Raw genomic sequence first — 13,447 nt, 5'->3', positions numbered from 1 at the left:
GATGGTACTGATGGGGTCATGGCTTATGTGTCTGTACGTAGCAGTGTCCGCCAATTGGCGAAGAATTTCGTCCGTGTAAGCTGATTTGTCCATTATGACCGTGGCTCCCCCCTTGTCAGCGGGTTTGATAATAATGTGTTTGTTGTTCTGTAGGTTTTTAAGGGCCTGTCTCTCGTCAATAGTGAGATTTTGATGGGTTGGAAAAAATCCCAGGCGTTGTTGGTGTATTAAACTCCTGATGTCTTTGTCAATCAGGAATATAGTGGTTTCTGCTGCATGATTGATATGAGGGGGGTTGAAAGAGCTCGGGTTACGTAGGCCAAGGGTAGTAATGGAGAGTTCCGGGACCGGGGTACCCCCGGGTGGAGCTATCCTGCTCACGGTGATCTCATTAGATAGACTGAAATGGGTCTTGAGACATATAGAACGATAGAACCGTTGCAAGTCCTTTTCCAGCTGGAAAGAGTCCCAGTTGGGTGTCGGACAGAAGGACAGGCCTTTCTGTAAGACCGAGAGTTCTGCAGGGGCTAATGTGTAGCCCGAAATATTCCTCACCAGGTTTGGTATCTTGATATTATTATACTTACTGTTGAATTTTTGCAGAAAGCTATCCAAGAAAGTGAGAAATCCATTATCGCCATCGAAGCACAACTGACCGCTAATCTGTCATCAACTGATTGGACTGCCCTGAAGAATAGAACCGATAAGATCCTATTGGAACACCAGCAAACCCTACAGGAACGGAAAAGACAGAAGTTCCACCGAAACAACGAGGACTACATCAACAACCGAGTATACAGATGGAACGTCTCTACAGACCCCCAACCTCGCCGCCACTTTCCGGGAAACCGCAATCCGAACTCGCACAGCTCCGGCAGCGATTCCTCTACTGGACTGAACGACCAACGTTTTTTATGGGGAAACCGGAAAGGCGGACGCCGAAACGCAGACCAACTAGGAGGTCGAGGAGGCGAAAGGATGACAATGCGCTCCCAGGTAAGATACCAAACCTGGTGAGGAATATTTCGGGCTACACATTAGCCCCTGCAGAACTCTCGGTCTTACAGAAAGGCCTGTCCTTCTGTCCGACACCCAACTGGGACTCTTTCCAGCTGGAAAAGGACTTGCAACGGTTCTATCGTTCTATACGTCTCAAGACCCATTTCAGTCTATCTAATGAGATCACCGTGAGCAGGATAGCTCCACCCGGGGGTACCCCGGTCCCGGAACTCTCCATTACTACCCTTGGCCTACGTAACCTGAGCTCTTTCAACCCCCCTCATACCAATCATGCAGCAGAAACCACTATAGTCCTGATTGACAAAGACATCAGGAGTTTAATACACCAACAACGCCTGGGATTTTTTCCAACCCATCAAAATCTCACTATTGACGAGAGACAGGCCCTTAAAAACCTACAGAACAACAAACACATTATTATCAAACCCGCTGACAAGGGGGAAGCCACGGTCATAATGGACAAATCAGCTTACACCGACAAAATTCTTTGCCAATTGGCGGACACTGCTACATACAGACACATAAGCCATGACCCCACCAGTACCATCCACTCCAAAATCCAAACTATCCTGAAAAAAAAACCTTCACAACAACACCATTGACTCCAAAACTGCTTCTTTTCTGACCAATACCCACCCCATCACTCCCGTATTCTACATATTACCAAAAATCCACAAGTCTCTCACTAACCCTCCTGGTCGACCTATTGTAGCTTCCACAGATTCCATCCTATCACCACTGGCAATCTACCTGGAGAAGATCCTGACACCACTTGTAAAAAATACACGAGCCTTTCTACTCGACACGAATGCTTTTTTAGGAATAATCAGGAATATCCCCTGTCTTCCACCAGGCAGCCGATTGGTCACGATGGACGTGAACAGCCTATACACCTCCATAACCCACGACAAGGGTTTGGAAGCTACCTCACATCTTCTCCTGCAATCTAACTTAGCACCATCATCAATTGAATTTTGCCTGGAACTACTGTCCCTTATATTACATGAGAACTTCTTTTTATTCAGGGATAAATTCTACATACAGACACGGGGGACTGCAATGGGCTCCAACGTAGCACCAGCGTATGCTAATGCGTATATGCATAAATTGGAGGAGGAATTTGTCTACAACAATGATCTCTTTAAAATATACTGCACCACCTATTACCGTTACATTGATGACGTCTTCCTTATCTGGCAGGGCCCGACTGATACTCTTACCACCTTTTTCACCCATCTCAACTCCATTAGACCAGAGTTACAATTCACTCTTAACCACGATGCAGACAAGATTTCTTTCCTTGATACATTAGTCATTCAGGACGGCCGTGGCAAACTTACCACGGATCTATTCACTAAACCCACCGATTGCAACAGCTTGCTACACTACTCCAGTTGCCATGCCAAAACTACAAAGAATAGCCTACCCCGTTCTCAGTTCCATAGGGTCACCCGGATTGTTTCAGACCAGAACATTCTTCCACAGCGATTACAAGACATGTCACAAAAATTTCAGGAACGCAACTATCCCACCAAACTCCTCCTACTAGAAAGGAACCGGGCCCTGACCCCTACACCACAACATCCACCCACCGTTAAAATTGAAAGGATACCATTCGTTCACACATATCATCCTTTTATGCCGAAAATACACGCCACCATCAAAAAACACTGGCCCCTTCTTTCCAAAGCCTACCCAGAGATTCCGGCATTTTCAACCCCGGCTCTTATGTGCACCAGGAGAACATGCAACATTAAGGATAAAATCGTTAGAGCAGACCTTGGCAGCACACGGACACTCCCATCCCAACGTTTACTCAATACCCGTCGCAACGGGACATTCCCCTGTCTCAACTGTGCCGCCTGCTCTAATATCATTAAATCCAACTCTGTCACCCACCCCAGGACAGGAAAGAGTTATCCAATCAAGGGCTTCTTCACATGCGATTCCAACTTCGTCATTTATGTCATCAAGTGCCCTTGCGGCCTACTCTATGTAGGAGAGACGACACAGCACGTACGTGACCGGATTGCAAGTCATAAATCCACAATCCGCTGCAGTAAAAATTGGCTCCCACTACCTGACCATTTCTCTAAAGCAAAACATACCGTTGCCCAACTCCGTTTTCAGGTTTTAGAACACGTAGCCAGACCCAGACGGGGTGGTAACCATATCAGGCTTCTCAAACAACGTGAGACCTACTGGATCTATACCCTGCAAACCTTCTCTCCTGGGGGACTCAATAGGGAAATAAATTGGACCTACTGACATACTCTTTTTCCTAGTGGGATTCATACCTTCCAAATTCTCATGGTGAAATAAATTGAACTTACTAACGTGTTCCCTCTTAGTGGTATATATACCTGACAAATCACCCCCTTGGGGATTCAATAGTATATTAAATTGGACCTTCTAACGCACTCCTTCTTTTACAGACCCATTGAAAAATCCCCCTTCCTTCGGGTGAGTACCTACTACCCCACTACCGCTTCATCTTTATACGCATGACCACTAACCCCCCTTTCCACCCCCACTTTACATTGTGACAGGCATTACCTGACATTCTCTCTCTCTCTACCTCCCTATGAGTATATATACCATATAGCATGTTGTGCATAATTATTCAGGAGAATCGTCCCTACTTACCATAGCATGTCACTCCCCAATATATAGGGTTACTTTACATTACCTCCTACCTGTTACCATACCATTGCTGTGGGTTACTAAACTCTGTGCTTCTATGCCATGATGGGTCAGTTCATACACTACAAATATCAGGGTCGCAGCACCATGATAACCTGCATGCATCACCTCCCACATGTGACCTGCTCACAGCACGTCATTCCTCTGTATATCCTACTGCTACTCCCAGTTCAGCCCTCCATGCAGAGCTCTGTGACTCTGTACACGCCCACAGTTACTCCCTCTCTCACTACAACCCCCTACACAGTGCGATGTGGCTGGTTACCATGGCTACCAATAAACAACCACTGTCACATGACGAACCAGCAACATGCAACTTCCGGGACACGCCCCCTGATGACGCACTTCCTGCAGCACTGTGTACATAAGGCAGCCTGACTCCCACACTACCAACAGCCTAACCTGGGAACGCTGCCTGTACCCTCCACTTCTACCATTTATGGGACTCCCCATCTAGAGACACCCCTGATACAGGAACTGCAGGTACTTATTGACCCCTATGGGCTTTACCCCTTATCCAAACCCTTTGACAGCACTGGTAACCGGCAATACTTCTATTTCAGCTCTCCACAGGCTGAAGAACCCCTGTCTTTTGTTAAGGTACTTATATCCACTAACTTAGGCATTCTACCCCATGCCTCATGATACTGATCCGTATCCCCTCATTGTTGCAGCTTCTGACTGGAACTGCTCTCTACCTTCTATGGTGCCTTCCTGCTAAAATAAACTTGATACAAGTAAGGAACCCCCTATACTCAAATACCTGTGCTCCCCATGGTATACCTTGACTGTTTTTAACTGCTTTTATTTGTATATAATACTCCTCTGCCTCCATCCTATCCCAGCCCTCCACCCCAACCCCCCCTCCTCTCTCCCTCCCCTTTCCATCCCCCCCTTTCTCCTCCTCCCTTTTTTTGACACCGTCTATTCCGTTACCTACCTCTTTCGTAACTCAGTGTCAACCGAGATGTATTCTTATGTATGACTTTCAACTATGCATCTTTTGTTATATTTTTTTCTCATCATGCTATTTATCTTTTTTGCAGTAGCGACTTAATGAATAAGGCCAGTGTGGCCGAAACGTCTACCTATTGTCGCCTTCACCACTGTTATTTTTTCTACATTTCATTTGTATAAATAAATTGGCACTAAAAAGCAAAACTTCCTATGAGTGTGCGATGAATTAATTTTTACGTGCTAGCCTGTTTAGGCAGGCTAATTATTGGGAAATAAACATTCTCAATTATCCGCCACTTTAATTGGTCATTAAGTTATTCTAGCCGACTCTTGTTTTAAATGAACTCAGAACATCAGAGTCATCAAATTCGATGTTATACAACCAACTGCTAAAGGCGTTGCCTGGGCTTAAACTATAAGTCTGAATTCCCGCTCTATGACCACAAGTATGCTATATGCATACTTCCGGCCATATTCTAATGATACACGCATGCCGCTAGGTTCAGATAGGGGTGAGACAGGTTACATGAATTCTTTGTAATACTGGGTGAACCGTTACTCAGGGCGACCATAGACCATGTGCTGCAGCTTCTCTCAGGCACACAGGGGTATTGACCCTCAGGCACATACATGTAGGTTGTTTCATTTGCTGACCAGACACACTTGACAAGAGTCCTCATAAACGGTAGAACAGTAGCATTTAATAAGAAGCCGCACAGCCAGTGCAAGTTAAGTCTTATGAGCAACAGGCTCCAATGACAAATAGTACAGTTTCCTTAGCAGCACAGCAGTTCACAGTCTTCCCAGTAGTACAGGACAGCACAGTTCTAATGCAAAGGCACATTAATGAACACAGCATTCTTTACAGCACAGTGAGATGGAGGAAGGGGAGGTTGCTAAGGGAGATGATCCCTGTGACACCATTTCTTCCAGTCCTTATCTTTCTGCCTGACAATACTCTGCACTGTTAGTTCAGGAACTCTATTTGACCTGTGCTTAACTTCACTCCTGACTTGAATCCTTTTCACTTGCAGGGGTGCTTCTGTGAGATACATAAAACACACACCACATTTCTCTTCGGCTCCAACCAGACAGTAAACAACTTCACCACAATCCCCCTGGCGCTCAGCTAAAACACTCCCCTTCTCCTGTGACTGTGTTAACCCCACTAGTTGCTGGATGCTCCTGGAGCACAACACTTCCTGTCTCATGTGCTTGTGTTACTTCTAATAGTAGCTGAATGCTTTTAAAGTAACAGCACTACTTCTGCATGTCACACTAACTAGATGGGTACAGCCTCTCTCAATGCAAGTGTATTGAGCAAGGCTAGAAACATTCTAGTCGAAATGTGGCTGGGAGTATGTATATCGCATAATTGCGGTTACATGACTGCCAGCTTCCGTCACCGGATAATTCTCACAGTGCACAGTGCACGGAATGTGAGGATTCACAAGTCTGCAGTCACACATAGTGACTGCAGACTTATAGTTTAAGGCCAGACAGCCTCTTTAGATATAGTTATGAAGGTTTCTGTAATTCTAGATTTATTGTATCCTACAGATATTGGGAACTGTGTAATCCAAAAAGTTCCAGTTTTGTTCATTTTATGAAGTGCAAGCCTAATTTATGAGGATTGACACAATCATTGGTTTTAGATGTAGCATGTAGCAGAGCTCAAAAAGCTAACCCCGCCCCCACCAGGCTCTGTATGTACATTGCCTACTGACAGTGAGCTGCTTATCAGAGACTTCTGTTCTGCTGCTATGGAATGTCAGAATTAGAAATCATATCTAAAAATAAAAATCAGAAACATATTTTCTAGCTTTCCCTACTTTAAAGTGGATTAGTTTGAGTTTCAGTCTAGGATGGCTGAAAGAGCATGAATATTCAGTTAGTGTTTTAAGTGATGTTCCATAACCACAAGATAGGTTCTGAGAAGTTTTGAGACAATGAGGCATTTTGACAAAATAATGAGTATAGGTAAAGGAGTTGTCCCAGACTAATCTTTGATGGGATATATTCTTCAACGTTTAAATTGAAGCAGCAATAAGGAAAAGTCATGGAATTATAGAAATAACAGGATTGATAAACATCTTAATGCAAATTATAAAAGTTTGGAAACAATATTTTTAAAACATCTCGATTTATTCATTATTAAGCATAAACAGTGAGGTTATTAATGAGGTTACTAATAGAGATGAGCGTTGTTCTACTCGAACTGTTCGCCAATCTCAAATTCGAGCTGTTTTGGGCGGTGTTCGAGCAGTTCGGCGAACACGAACAATTTGAGAAAAATTCGGCTGTTCGAGGTTATGTTCGATAACTGTTCGTGCACCAAAATCATAACTGGATTTTTTCTCAGTAATGATGAAAATTAATGTTAATACGCAGTTTGAGTGTACAGCGGGGTGGGGGGAGGGGCAGGGGATGGATCTCTGCAGGAACAATGAAGATCTCCATTTTTTTCCTCTTTCCCGCATTTACAATGGGGAGGTGCAATCTGTCAGCCTATCAGCAGCGCACACACGGAGCGAAGTGCTTTTTTTCACACAAGCAAGGGCATGTGTCATTGGCAGTGTATGTCACATGTCCTTGCCCTATAAGACCAAGCCATTTTCCCCGTCGCCACCATTTTCTCACTGCTGCAGCTGCGTGTTAGACGGCACCGCTGTTGCTGTGTGCGCTATACCTTGTTAATTTCAAGCCAATTTTCGCACAAATCTACAGATAGCTTGGGAGTAGGGAATAGTTGTGATTGCAGTCCTTTTAAGGACTAGGTTACAGCATTTCCTACGACTTTTATCAGGCAGGTCTGTGCTCTTAAATAGATAGATTGTGGGAGTAAAGACTAATTGTAATTGGAGTCCTTTTCAGGACTAGTTTACATCAGTTCCTATCAGTTTTTGCCAGGCAGGTCTGTGCCAGTGCTGTGCAAGTTTTTTTCACAGCATTTGGCTGAATCTAGCAAAGCTAATCCTTTTTGGCCTATTGCAGAGTGTGTTAGTCAGTGGAGTAGCCTATCTGTGTTGCAAGATATACCACCTGTGTATAGAATACCAATTGTTTTACTGCACCTAGTGAAGTAAAATCTTTTGGGCATAGCATCATTCTATTATTCCATCTATACTGACCTCCATCAGGTTGCAAATTGAATATAATTTTTTTCTGCATCTAGCTCTGAAAAAATATTGGGCTTCTAGCTGTGTGTGGGACTTGTTGTATTAGTCCATCTATGCTGACCTCCATCAGGTTGCAAACTGCATATATTTTTTTCTTCATCTACCTCTGAAAAAATATTGGGCTTCTAGCTGTGTGTGGGACTTGTTCTATTAATCCATCTATACAGACCTCCATCAGGTTGCAAACTGAATATATTTTTTTCTGCATCTACCTCTGAAAAAATATTGGGCTTCTAGCTGTGTGTGGGACTTGTTCTATTAATCCATCTATACAGACCTCCATCAGGTTGCAAACTGAATATATTTTTTTCTGCATCTACCTCTGAAAAAATATTGGGCTTCTAGCTGTGTGTGGGACTTGTTCTATTAATCCATCTATACAGACCTCCATCAGGTTGCAAACTGAATATATTTTTTTCTGCATCTACCTCTGAAAAAATATTGGGCTTCTAGCTGTGTGTGGGACTTGTTCTATTAATCCATCTATACAGACCTCCATCAGGTTGCAAACTGAATATATTTTTTTCTGCATCTACCTCTGAAAAAATATTGGGCTTCTAGCTGTGTGTGGGACTTGTTCTATTAATCCATCTATACAGACCTCCATCAGGTTGCAAACTGAATATATTTTTTTCTGCATCTAGCTCTGAAAAAATATTTGGCCTTCTAGCAGTGTGTGTGACTTTCTCTATTAGTCCATCTATACTGACCTCCATCAGGTTGCAAATTGAATATAATTTTTTTCTGCATCTAACCCAGCCAATAGTTTTGGCCTAATACCACAGTTTGGCCACTCAGCTCTGCTCCGTTCCCATCCATTGTTTTTTTGTGCAAACAACTCCAGAGTTGTTAATTAGTTAACCACCAAAATGAGTGGAAAAAGGCCTGCTGCTGGTGGAAAGGGGAATAGGCGTGTTGGGAAGGGGAAAAAAGGTTGTGTCCGTGGGGTAGGTGTTAAAGCAACAGTAACATCTGCAGAAGAAAGACCATCTTCCAGCCAAACTAAAATGTCTACTTCTTTTAGCGGACAATGTGATAAGATCCCTTTCTTACGGCCACGCCAATCGCTACAAATTCCACATGAGGCACAAAAACAGCAGGTGCTTCAACGGATATCAAGTGCTCCTTTAAGTGGGCTCTCCTCCACATCAACTTCAACATCACAAATACTCCAGTCCTCAAAGGTGTCACCCCAATCGCACTTGCTTCCTCACAGCTCCCAAATCTCCAGCTGCCCGTCTGAGTATGAGGTAGAACAGATGGTTGAGTCTGCAGAGCTGTTTACTCATACTATAGCCTGGGAATCAGAGGTCGACTCCAGCGCTTCTGTGAATCCAGAAATGATCTGCACTGATGCCCAGAATCTTTATGAGTCGGATCCAGGACCAGACGCAGAAGGTTCTGACTATAATGTAGACCCTCATTCCCAAACTGTAACTCCTGTTGGTGGAGACAATGAGGAAGATGATGATAAGACTCAAATACCTGATTGGAGCGACAACTTTAGTTTTTTGTCAGGGCAGGAACAGGTTGGCTCTGAGGACGACGGGTGTGATAACGCACAGGGTGATGATGATGAGGTTGGAGATCCCACTTACTGTCAACCCACAGTCAGCCAAGAGATGAGGTCAGCAGAGGAGGTGGAGGAAGATGCTATTGACGACGAGGTCAGGTTACGCCTTCCTGGACAGAGACGTATTACTGGAAGCACGTCAACAACTGCATCCTCAAACACAACTCTGCCTCTCACCACAAGTCGTGGTGGCTCTTCAGGTCGCATGGGTGCTAAGCCTTGCATAGCCTGGGCATTTTTTCAGATCGATAAAGATGACCCAACTCGTGTTATCTGTAACATTTGTCAGCAAAAGCTAAGTAGAGGCCAAAAAATACATAGTTTGAGTACTTTATGCATGAACCGGCACATGGACATGAAGCATAAGTTGCAGTGGGAAGCTCAGTGTGCTACAATGCGGCCTAGCCGGCCGGGCCAACCACCGTCTGCCATATCTTGTGCATCCGCGGCCTCTTCATCCTCTGTGACTGGGGGGACAGCAGTCACACCTGTTTTGGGGCGTAGACCTGCCACCTTTTTACCCGCAACAGCCAGCGTGATTGGCAGGTCATCATTTTCTTTGGAGGTGGTAACACCAGCTGGTGTTGAGCGCTGTCCGACATCGATAGCACCACCTTTGGATCAAGGCAACCTAACATGTCCGCCTGCATCTTCCTCACAGACCGGCAGTTTGCCGGGGACACCCTTATCAACCCCGTCTAAGCACAATAGCCAGCCCTCAGTCCCTCAGATGTGGACAAGTAAAAGACCATTTCCTCCTAGCCATGAGAAAGCTAAGAGGTTGAATTTCACCATCTGCAAGTTCTTGGCTACAGAAATGCTGCCTTTCCGCCTGGTGGACACAGAGGATTTTCGAGACCTTATGTGTTAGAACCTTGTTCTTAGGTTTTTTCCTTTGCTGGTCACATGACCTTGTTGGCCTATTTAATCCTGCTCCGCCCTTCTGGCTTTGCTGGACTTCATTGTTTAACTACTTTCTAGCTAGCCTGTGCTCTGTATCTAACTCTGTTAGTTTGCTTGGTCTACGGACCTCTATGTTCTATATATTTTGTTTGTTCGTCTGTCTGCTACTATTTCTGTTAGGAGGTGTCCCATTTTCCTGCCAGTCCTTAGTACTTGTAGGGATTCCTTCCCCACATCTATAGGTCTCCGTACAGACTAGCTTAGGACTTTAGCAGGTCTGATCGCAGGATCAGGTTCCCTGTTACATCGTAGGGATAAAGCTGAGTTCTATCGTAGGGACAGATCTCCTCTCTTTCCTTAGCTCTGGTAGCAGAACATAACAGTAAGTCCAGCCCAGCAAATGCTCTAAGGAAAGATTTTTTCTGTTCCATCATGGTGTCGGTTCTGGATTTGGCTAAACACCTGCAGGGACTCTCTTTGGAGGTGACTGAGCTCCGTCAGCACGTGAGTAACTGTCCTGGAGCACATTTCTTGGAGCCTAAGGTACGTTTGCCGGATTTATTTTTTGGTGAACACCGAGAATTTTTTTCATTTAAAAATGCTTGCTTATTGTATTTTCGTTTGAGACCCAAGTCCTCTGGGGATGAATCCCAGCGCATAGGGTTTATAATGTCACTTTTGCGCAAAGAGCCTCAGGAGTGGGCCTTTTCTTTGCAACCTAGTGATACATGCTTCAGTTCAGTGGATAGTTTTTTTTCTGCTTTGGGACTATTATATGATGATCCTGACTGTGTCTCATCAGCTGAGACAGAGTTAAGACGTTTGAGACAGGGATCAGGTAATGTGGAAAAATATTGTACTCATTTGCGTCGATGGTCTACTCAAACAGGGTGGAACGATTCTGCTCTGAAAAGTCTATTTCTTGCTGGGCTCAGTGAAAGGGTTAAAGACCTGCTAATTGCTTATCCTTCACCTGAAGATTTGCAACAGGCTATGCAATTAGCTATACGGGTGGATAGGAGACTGCGTGCAAGGGTTAATGAGAGCAAATCCTCTGCTATGTCAGTTTCTGGTTATGAGAATGTGTGTACTAACAGTGGTGAATCGATGGAGATTGGAGCGATGGCACCTCGCTCTCAAGAAAAAGATCGCAGATTTTCTGAAGGCTTGTGTTTCTATTGCGGAAAATCTGGTCATTTGATTAAAGACTGTGAGCTTCGTATCAAGAAAGAAAAAAAAATGGTCAGTCATGCCCGTATTGCCTGTTTAAATTCCAAGGGTGTATTTTTAGCTGCTTCCACGATTGCTCAGGAAAAATTAATGGAATTTCGGGTGTTTGTTGATTGTGGGTCTACTCTGAATGTTATTGATGGGGGATTCTTGGAAAGACTCAAATTGAAACCCGAACCTTTATCATCCCCCATTGCTGTGGTTTCTGTGGATGGTTCCCCTTTGAAGAATATTACTCTCAAGGTCTGTGAATTTCCTCTCACTATTAATGGTGTTCACCATGAGAAATTGGATTTGGTAGTGTTGAATAACTTGCCTTCACCAGTAATATTGGGATTGCCCTGGTTAAAATTTCACAATCCTGTACTGGATTGGTCTACCAGTGAAATTAAATCCTGGAGCCATAAATGTTATGACAAGTGTTGTAACGGGCGTATTGCAGCTTTGGATAGGGGAGAATTGCCTGTTCCTATTCAGGATTTTTGGAGAGTTTTTTCTGAGAAGGAATGCAGGTTTTGCCTCCCCATAGAGACTATGATTGTTCTATTGAATTTGTCCCTGGAGCGACTCTTCCTAAAAGTCGTTTATTTAACCTTACTATTCCTGAGAGAAAGGCTTTGGAGGAATACATACAGACAAGTTTGGCCACCGGTCACATTAGGCCCTCTAAGTCTCCTGTGGCGGTTGGATTTTTTTTTTGTAAAAAAAAAGGACGGCGGTTTACGTCCTTGTCTGGATTTTCGTGAGATTAACAAAATTACTGTACGCAATCCTTACCCACTGCCATTGATTCCTGATCTGTTTAACCAGTTAATGGGGGCCAAGTGGTTCTCTAAAATTGACCTTAAGGGGGCATACAATCTGTTGCGCATGAAGGAGGGTGACGAATGGAAGACTGCTTTTAACACTCCTGTGGGTCATTTTGAGAATCTGGTTATGCCTTTTGGTCTTACTAATGCTCCTGCATTTTTTCAGAATCTTATTAATGACATCCTTAGACCTTTGATCGGCAAACATGTGGTTGTGTATTTGGATGACATTTTGATTTATTCGCCGGATCTGGAGTCTCATTGGCGGAGCGTACGTGAGGTATTACAGTTATTAATGGACAATTCGCTTTTTGCTAAGCTGGAGAAATGTGAGTTCGCTGCACAGAGAATTAGTTTTTTGGGCTACATTATCTCCAGCGAAGGTTTTGAGATGGACCCGGTTAAAGTTCAAGCTGTACAGGAATGGCCTAGGCCTATTGGTTTGAAATCGATACAGAGGTTTTTGGGTTTCGCCAATTATTACAGAAAATTCATAAAAAAATTTTCTAGTATTGTCAAACCTCTGACCGATCTCACCAGGAAAGGTGCTGATGCGGTTCAGTGGTCTTCTGAGGCCATTGAAGCTTTTGTGTATCTCAAGGAGAGGTTCACCTCTGCTCCCATCCTTATGCAGCCTGATGTGACTAAGCCGTTTTTGGTTGAGGTTGATGCTTCCTCTGTGGGGGTTGGCGCAGTATTGTCTCAGGATAACGGGGATGGATTACATCCCTGTGCCTTTTTTTCAAAAAAATTTTTCGGAGACTGAACTGAATTACGATATTGGTAATCGGGAATTATTGGCTATTAAACTCGCATTTGAACACTGGCGCCACTTCTTGGAAGGTGCGGAATTTCCCGTTCAGGTTCTTACGGATCATAAAAATCTGATATATCTTGATGCTGCCAAGCGCCTGAATGCCCGTCAGGCTAGGTGGGCACTGTTTTTCTCGCGGTTTAATTTCTCCGTTACTTACATCCCTGGTACTAAGAATGTTAAGGCGGATGCCTTGTCTCGCAGTTTTTCTCCCATAGTCGGTGCTGAGAAAGAGTAGAACATTTTACAAGAAGGTGTT

At 44.1% G+C, this 13,447-nt stretch overlaps 2 long non-coding RNA genes across 2 annotated transcripts in view; both read left to right on the top strand.

Annotated features, from left to right (window-relative positions):
• Positions 1–13,447, top strand: part of LOC141259550 (uncharacterized) — a 348,768-nt gene that overhangs the window by 243,729 nt on the left and 91,592 nt on the right. The window lies entirely within an intron of this gene.
• LOC141258161 (uncharacterized) lies at positions 4,325–4,884 on the top strand. The gene is made up of 2 exons (XR_012318215.1): positions 4,325–4,460; positions 4,770–4,884. It is a non-coding gene; the product is annotated as an uncharacterized lncRNA (long non-coding RNA).

The sequence above is a fragment of the Phyllobates terribilis genome, unplaced genomic scaffold (genome assembly GCF_046119375.1).
Source record: "Phyllobates terribilis strain yellow unplaced genomic scaffold, ASM4611937v1 Scaffold_3__8_contigs__length_932513732, whole genome shotgun sequence".
In the NCBI taxonomy this organism is placed as follows: Eukaryota; Metazoa; Chordata; class Amphibia; order Anura; family Dendrobatidae; genus Phyllobates; species Phyllobates terribilis.
Note: the sequence above shows the minus strand (reverse complement) of the source record. Positions and strands in the feature narration are given on the sequence as shown.